Source organism: Bubalus kerabau, chromosome 21 (assembly GCF_029407905.1).
Source record: "Bubalus kerabau isolate K-KA32 ecotype Philippines breed swamp buffalo chromosome 21, PCC_UOA_SB_1v2, whole genome shotgun sequence".
NCBI lineage: Eukaryota > Metazoa > Chordata > Mammalia > Artiodactyla > Bovidae > Bubalus > Bubalus kerabau.
The window spans coordinates 29784812-29793898 of NC_073644.1; the positions used below are offsets into that span (position 1 = coordinate 29784812).

At 38.3% G+C, this 9087-nt stretch overlaps 1 long non-coding RNA gene across 1 annotated transcript; it reads left to right on the plus strand.

Moving 5' to 3' along the window:
• Window positions 1-5725: 5725 nt before the first annotated feature.
• On the plus strand, window positions 5726-6946 carry LOC129636114 (uncharacterized). The gene is made up of 3 exons (XR_008706656.1): window positions 5726-6264; window positions 6557-6611; window positions 6694-6946. It is a non-coding gene; the product is annotated as an uncharacterized LOC129636114 (long non-coding RNA).
• Window positions 6947-9087: the final 2141 nt, after the last annotated feature.

Below are 9087 nucleotides of genomic sequence, written 5' to 3' on the forward strand. Positions count from 1 at the left end.
AACAACAACAACATCCAAACGAAATAAACAACACACTGGTACAAAAAACAGACTCATAGTACACTTATTTAATCCTTCATATATTTTTCACATCTCATATTCATATAATTTAATTATAAAATGATTGTCATGGTTTAGTCACCAAGTCATGTCTGATGCTTGCAACTTCATGGACTGCAGCCTGACAGTCTTCTCTGTCCATGGGAGAGCAACAGTAAAATGATTAAAATAATACAAAAATGGAGATTCTGAATTAAGATTTGAGGTTTATGTTACTTTTCTAAATGATTATTGAAACTGTTTCTCTTCTTTCTGCCTTTTTTTTTCCTCCTAGAAAAATGAGATGTATTAAAATAAGTTTCTATGTCGCTGATATGCAAACATAATAAGATGAAGTCTCCTGAGTTCAGCAAGTGTTCAAGATACCATTGGATTGTTTCACAAGCAGAAGCTTAAGGGCTTGCAATGGAGGTGAGAGATTCCCAGTATAGAAGCTCCACAGGGAACATCTATGATAAAATTTCTTTTTCCTGCACTGTTTTAAAGTTTTTAAAAGCAGTACAAGTGTTTGTAATTACTATCTCTTCTGGAGATCTTCACAAGCCTTGCTCTTTCACTCCATTCTTTTCCGGACCCACCATCAAAAATCACACCTACCAGTCACTGATTCTCTAACACTTTATCCTACTTCATTTTTCTGTCTAGCACCTAGCATTACCTAAAATAATTTACTAAGATCATTTATTATTATGTATTCCCCATGAGTATATTATCTCTATTTTCTTGTTTTTGAATCTCCTGTGCATAAAACAGTGATAAGAGCATAGATTTTAGAGTCATATAACCAAGGTTTGAAAGCAGGTCTACTACTTAGTAGTTATACAAATTAACTCTGGCCACAGGTTTCTAATATTCAAAATAATGGTTATAATGCAGCCTATCTATAGGCTTGTGTAAGTGCTCAGTTCAGTAGTTCAGTCGTGTCCGACTCTTTGCGACCCCATGAATCACAGCACGCCAGGCCTCCCTGTCCACCACCAACTCCCAGAGTTCACTCAGACTCAATGCCCATCGAGTCAGTGATGCCATCCAGCCATCTCATCCTCTGTCGTCCCCTTCTCCTCCTGACCCCAATCCCTCCCAGCATCAGAGTCTTTTCCAATGAGTCAACTCTTCGCATGAGGTGGCCAGAGTACTGGAGTTTCAGCTTTAGCATCATTCCTTCCAAAGAAATCCCAGGGCTGATCTCCTTCAGAATGGACTGGTTGGATCTCCTTGCAGTCCAAGGGACTCTCAAGAGTCTTCTTCAACACCACAGTTCAAAAGCATCAATTCTTTGGTGCTCAGCCGTCTTCAGAGTCCAACTCTCACATCCATACATGACCACAGGAAAAAAACTATAGCCTTGACTAGACAGACCTTTGTTGGCAAAGTAATGTCTCTGCTTTTCAATATGCTGTCTAGGTTGGTCATAAATTTTCTTCCAAGGAGTAAGTGTCTTTTAAATTCATGGCTGCCGTCACCATCTGTAGTGATTTTGGAGCCCAGAAAAATAAAGTCTGACACTGTTTCCCCATCTATTTCCCATGAAGTGATGGGACCAGATGCCATGATCTTTGTTTTCTGAATGTTGAGCTTTAAGCCAACTTTTTCACTCTCCACTTTCACTTTCATCAAGAGGCTTTTGAGTTCCTCTTCACTTTCTGCCATACGGGTGGTGTCATCTGCATATCTGAGCTTATTGATATTTCTCCCGGCAATCTTGATTCCAGCTTGTGCTTCTTCCAGTCCAGCATTTCTCATGATGTAGTCTGCATATAAGTTAAATAAGCAGGGTGACAATATACAGCCTTGATGTACTCCTTTTCCTATTTGGAACCAGTCTGTTGTTCCATGTCCAGTTCTAACTGTTGCTTCCTGACCTGCATACAAATTTCTCAAGAGGCAGACCAGGTGGTCTGGTATTCCCATCTCTTTCAGAATTTTCCACAGTTTATTGTGATCCACACAGTCAAAGGCTTTGGCATAGTCAATAAAGCAGAAATAGATGTTTTTCTGGAGCTCTCTTGCATTTTTGATGATCCATAGGATGTTGGCAATTTGATCTCTGGTTTCTCTGCCTTTTCTAAAACCAGCTTGAACATCAGGAAGTTCACGGTTCACATATTGCTGAAGGCTTGGAGAATTTTGAGCATTACTTTACTAGCGTGTGAGATGAGTGCAATTGTGCGGTAGTTTGAGCATTCTTTGGCATTGTCTTTCTTTGGGATCGGAATGAAAACTGTAAGTGCTCAGTCATGTTCAACTCTTTGTGACCCCATGGACTATAGCCTGCCAGTCTCTTCTGTCCATGTACTTTTTCAGGCAAGAATACTGGAGTGGGTTGTCATCTTCCTCTTCCAGGGGATCTTCCCAATCCAGGAATCCAACCCATATCTCTTGTGTCTTCTGCATTGGCAGGCAGGTTCTTCACCATTAGCACCACCTGGGAAGCCTAATAGACTTATGCAGATGATTATATAATATCCTAGAATAGTGCTTGACATCAGCTTAGCACTAAGGGAATGATTTGCAATTATTTTCTTCCTTCCTCTCTTCCTTTTTCCCTTCTTTTCTTTCATGAAGTAGGTTTACCCAAGATATTTCCATCATTTGCCATTTCCTATGGGAAAATATTAAATTAATTTTTTATTGGAGAATTGATTTACAATGTTTGTTAGTTTCTGCCGTACAGCAAATTTACTTAGTTATACGTATACATGTATCTACTGTTTTTTTTTAGATTTTTTTTTCTCTTATAGCTCACTGCAGAGTACTGAGTAGAGTTTCCTGGCTGTATTGTAGGTCCTTATTAGTTGGCGATTTAATATATGTGCATGTGCCAAGTTGCTTCAGTCATGTCTGGCTCTTTGCTACCCCATGGACTGTAGCCCGCCAGACTCCTCTGTCCATAGGATTCTCCAGCCAAGAATACTTGTGTTGGTTACCATGCACTCCTCCAGGGTATCTTCCTGACCCAGGGATTGAAACCATATGTCTTATGTCTCTTGCATTGGCAGGCAGTTCTTTACCACTAGTGCTATCTGGGAAGCACATTTAATATACAGTAAATCCCAGTCTCCCAATTTATACCTCCCCACTTTTCCCCTTGGCAACCATAAGATTGCTTTCTATATCTGAGATTATATTCTTGTTTGGAAATAAGTTCATTTGAACCAATTTTTTAGATTCCACATGTAAGCAAAATCATATAATATTTGTCTCTCTGTGCCTGATTTACTTCACTCAGAATGACAATCTCTAGCTCCATTCATGTTGCTGTAAATGGCATTACTTAATTCTCCTTTTATGACTAATAGTCCACTATACATATGTACCATGTGTTCTTTTCCCATTAATCTGTCAGTGGACAATTAGGCTTATTCCCTGTTCTGGCTATTTTAAATAGTGCTGCAATGAACATTCAGATGCATGCATCTTTTCAAATTATGGTGTTCTCTGGATAAATGCTCAGGACTGAGATTGATGGATCATATGGTAGCCCTATCTTCTAGTTTTTTAAGGAGCCAATGTATTGTTCTATATAGCGGCTACACCAATTTACATTCCCACCCACAGTATAGAATGGTTCCCTTTTCTCTACACCTTCTCCAGCATTTATTATTTGTAGATTTCTTGATCATGGCCATTCTGACAGGTATGAGGTGATATCCCATTGTGGTTTTCATTTGCATTTCTCTAATAATTAGTGATGTTGAGCATCTTTTCATCTGTGGCCATCTGTATGTCTGGGCAATAGTTTTCAAACCTTTACATTTTACTTAAGAAGTAAAGGTTAGTGTTCATGAAACATCCTCACATTCTCTTAAATTTTTGAAAAGTTATCCATTCCTTTGTATTTTTTGAACTTGACTTCCAAAGTTTTCCATAAGTTGTTTAAAGAGTTACTATAGTAGTATTTATAAAATACTATGGATCTTAAAACTTTAAAATTGTTTTGTCTCATTTTTAAATGTGTCCATTAAAATCTAAATATGTAGAAATTTTATATGCAACCTTATCCATTTAAGAAAAGAGATCTCATTTTTATCAATTTAGAAATTTTACATTATTTTTCTTTATACTCATGTATCTGTTTCCATTCTTTCACACAATTTTATCTTAAGCAATGTATTTTATATTTGAAAATAGTTTATTTTTTATTCTATAATACTTCTTTATAATAATATGTTAAATGCACTGAAATGATCTCTTTGCCTATGTGTTAAGATATTTTGGATTAAATTTTCATTGCAGTATCTATTGATATTATTGTTTTTGTTGTTCAGTCACTCAGTCATGTCCAACTCTTTGTTGGACATGTAACCCCATGGATTACAGTACACCAGGCTTCCCTGTCCTTCATTGTCTCCTGAAGTTTGCCCAAACTTATGTCCATTGAGGCGATGATGCCATCTCATCCTCTCTTGTCCCCTTCTCCTCACAGCTTCAATATTTCCCAACATCAGGGTCTTTTCCAATGAATCAGCTTTTTGCTCATGTGGCTAAAATATTAGAGGTTCAGTTTCAGCATCAGTCCTTCCAATGAATATTCAGGGTGGATTTCCTTGAGGATTGACTGGTTTGATCTCCTTGCCATCCAAGGGACTCTCAAGACTCTTCTCTAGCACCATAGTTCTGAAAACATAAATTCTTTGGCATTCAGCCTTCTTTATGGTCCAACTCTCACATCTGTACATGACTACTGGAAAAACCATAGCTTTCACTATACAGACCTTTGTTGGCAAAGTGATATCTCTGATTTTTAATACACTGTCTGGGTTTGTCATAGCTTTTCTTCCAAGTCGCAAGCATCTTTTAATTTCATGATAGCAGTCACTGCTTGCAGTGATTTTGGAGTCCAGAAAAATAAAGTCTGTCACTGTTCCATTTTTTTCTCCATCTATTTTCCATGAAGTAATGAGACTGGATGGTAAACTATTGATCAAAAATTTAGTATATTAAAATGTTTGATAAATGATTATTAAACATAAGCAATAAATATTTCTAGAGTTGAACTTTCTAATAAGATGTAGGAGGCATTGTTTTCTCCTAACTTGTTTAATTATTTGAGAATAAACATTTTTCATTGCATAAATGCAAAATGATTTAGCATAAACTCTACTCCTGTTTTTTTTTGCTTTAAATGTATAAGCTCCAAGAAAATCTGGTCACATAAACAAATAGATGGAATGGAAGGAATCTTATTATAGAGGTACAATTTAATTATTTGAACTCCATCCAAAAAATCATCTAATAATCTATGTGCCAAAAATCATAAAATGATCTATCATCAAAAAGTACTTTTAATGATTTATCAGCTGACAGGTAGATTAGATTTTGCTTAAATTTCTTTGTTTCCAGAGATTTCTTAATTGTCTGTTGAAACGCTTTTATGATGGTTGCATAAAAATCCTTGTCAGATAATTTCAACATCTGATTTGTTCCGATGTTAGACTCTGTTGACTGTCTTCTCTCATCATTCATGTTGTGATTTTCTTGGTTCTTGGTATGAAGAGTGATTATTTCCCATGGCTTCCTGGATATTGTGGACATTAGAAGACTAGATTCCTTTCAATTTTGTTGTTGTTGAGCAAGTGGTCCTATATTTTTGGGCCATTACTTTTGGACTGAAATCCCTTAAACCTTTTCAGAGTAAGTGGTCCCATTTTAATGTGCAGCATAAAAGCTGGATGGGCATGGATGCTCAGCTCACTGACTCCTGCTAGCTTGCAGCTGAGGGTGGCTTGGAAATTCAGCTCTTCTCTTACCTAGAGAAGATGGGAAACTGACTTGTCCTTCTCGTTGCTCCCTGAGGGTGGGGACTGGTTGTTGTGTGTTATAAGAACAGGTCCTTGCTGAGTCCTGCAGTGATCAAGCAAAGGTAAGCAAAGGGGAGACTCTTACTGCTTAGTTGCCTCAGAGTGAGTAGGAAGGTTAATGACAGGTAGGGGTGGAAGTCCAGGTCTCCATTGGCTGTCACTGACACCAGGAGTAGTGGAAGGTGGAGATCATATCAGTTCTAACTTGCAGCACCTTGCTCAGCCTCATTAACTCCAGGTGGAGGTGGAGATTCAGATCCACTTGAACCCTGCTGACACCAGAAAGGGGGTGGAACATACTGGTGACTGGTAGCCCTGCCTGCTACCACCATATCAAGTTTTGTTTCTCCTGCCCCACTGATACCAAATTGGGAGGAAACTCAGCACTGCCTGCATCTGCCAGGTAAGAGGATGGAAGAGCAATTTAATGCTCAGACTCTCCCAGTGAGTGGGAGGGATAGGGTAAGAAGTGTGAAATGGGGGTAGAAAATTAATTCCCTGTATTTCTCGTCTAAAATCTTGATTGTGATCGTGTTTTCCATGAATAGGTATTGCTAAACATGTTTTCTGTTGCAAGGCCATCCATTTCCTAGTCCTCTGGATAGGGAGAAAATTCTTTCCCTGGAGCACTTTTGGCCTGGGCATGTTGGGGTCTCTAGGGTGGAGGCATTGGCAGTGCTCTGTCTTCCATACAGGAGAGACCATGAGGAAACCAGGGCTTTCACCAGTGTCAGTCTTCAGATTCCTCAGGTCAGCCCATCTTTCCACCTTTCAGAGTCTTCTCATGCTTGTTTGATACATCATTTTCAGAATTTTGTTTTCTTTGTTTAAGTGGGAGGGCCTAGAAGAAATGGAACTACTTCGTCATGATAGAACCAGAGGTCTCCTACCTTCAGTTTTTGGAAAGCAAGGAATTGGACACCTCTTAATGTGCAAGAAGATGCTTTCCAGTCCTTAGATTCATCTCTTTCTCAATTTTAGTTAGATGTATTTAGAAGAGCTTAATGAAACCCATTAATTTTAATTTTTCTCTGCTTTTTTTTTTGTTCTACTTAAAACCACCTTCTTTAATCCAATAAAATAGTGTTTGATTACTTTAAGTTTGGTTAAGTTGGATATTTTGTCTACATTGGGCAGTGTGTACAGGCAGTTCAGCCAAACTCTTATGAAGCAAAGAAAAGGTATTTGGAGGACCTGTGTTTGGCCTTATCACAGGTATAAGGAAGGGGTGATTCCTCATTTTAACCATTTCCTAGAACACAAAAGAGTGGGTGAATTAAATTCACTGTTTTCCAGGATCACTGGGCTCAGGTAAAGTTCAATATTGTCAGTGGGATGTGACTAGACTCTTGGGGCCAACCTGTAATGAAGGAGAACAAGGAGATCATCACTGCAATAATGCTGGCTTGGACCCTGTAGGTGATTTTAGATATATTTTTAAAGACCATTGTTAAGATGTAGGTATTGCCATGTGAACAGCTACTCTCTTGCTTCCAAGTGCTGCTTCACAGTGTGATATGTAGGCATCCATATGACATATCTAAAATTAATAAACAGATACCTCAATTAAATACAGCCGGGGGACCACAAGAGGGCACGCTCTTACCCTGTGATGACAGAGCCCATCATGAATAAGAAACACTCTTCTTTCCTGCCAAGAACTCAGCCCATGAAAAGCCACAGATTCTTTGTTCATAGTCTTCCCAACTTCCTTTTCCTCCCTATAGAAGATTTCTCCTTACTTTGCTGTGTACGGACTAGAAGGTGACTCACCATGGCTGTGGACCCTGAATTGCAGTTCTCTGCTGTTCCTGAATAAACCCATATTGGCTGGAGAAATAGCTGTCTGTCTGTTTCATGTCAATAGCATATAACCTATCCACAGTTCCAGGAATGGATCCTCAGATTGTCTTCAACATCTTGCCACCCCAAACATAACTTTGGATCCTTACACAGGCACATTCAGATACACACACACACACACACACACACACACACACGTATATACATATACACACTGAGGAAGAGAGTTACTTGGACATGGATTATGCATACACTAAAGTTAACCTAGGTTCCCTCTGGATCGTTTTCAAGAAGGATGCAAAACTACATTTTCATCAACAGTGTTTGGAGTTACTGCTCTCCCCAAGCACTTCTGAAATTATCCAGTTTTACAATTATCCAAATTTAAGTTATTTAAAATGAAGTAAAATTAAAATTTTATTTCCTTGGTTACACTAGCCACATTTTAAATGCATAAGAACAGAATTTACATCTTCCCAGAAAGCTTTAAAATTTCAAACATCTTCCCCCATTCTCTCATCTGTTTATGAATGTGGTTTTGGTATAATTTTGGAATGAAAATTTCTAATTGTGATGAAAACTAAACAAAAACCTTTTCTTAATAAAATGCTCTAAAGTATTGAGCGCTGGGAGCTCCAATCAGATGGCTGTTTTCTTATATGAAGAAACTGATGAGAAAATGTAAGAGCTGTTCATTAGAGTACATGCTTTTACTGCTTTTGTTGTTCAGTCACTAAGTTGTGTCCTACTCTTTGGGACCCATGGACTGCAGCATGCCAGGCTTTCATTCCTTCACTATCGCCTAGAGTTTGCTCAAACTCAAGTCCATTGAGTCTGTGATGACGTCTAACCATCTCATCCTCTGTCATCCCCTTCTCCTGCCTTCAATCCTTCCCAGAAGCAGAGTCTTTTCCCATGAGTTGGCTCCTCGCATTAGGTGGCCAAAGTATTGAAGCTTCAGCACCAGTCTTTCTAATGAATATTCATGGTTGATTTCCTTTAGAATTGACTGGTTTGATCTCCTTGCTGACTAAGGGACTCTCAAGAGTCTTCTCCATCACCACAGTTTGAAAGCATCAATTTGTTGCTTTACTACACTGCAAAACTAGGGATCAATCTGTCCATAATACTAATTCCTTTGACCATGTATACCTAGAAGTGATTTGTAGACAGTTCAAGGTTGAGTTATATGGTTAGGCCTCAGAAAATGCAAATCTTGACATTGATTTAGGACATATCCATATCCTTTTGAAAGCATCAGAGTAGCTTGAAAGATTTATAATTTTAAAGAAATGAGGGATCTAATTAATACTGAGGTATCATAAAATTGATTCTGCAAGGGTCTGTATCTGAGATAATGTTCATTAGAGCAATTATAAATCCCCAAAGCACCGTACAAATAACAATTGATTTAGCTAGAGAT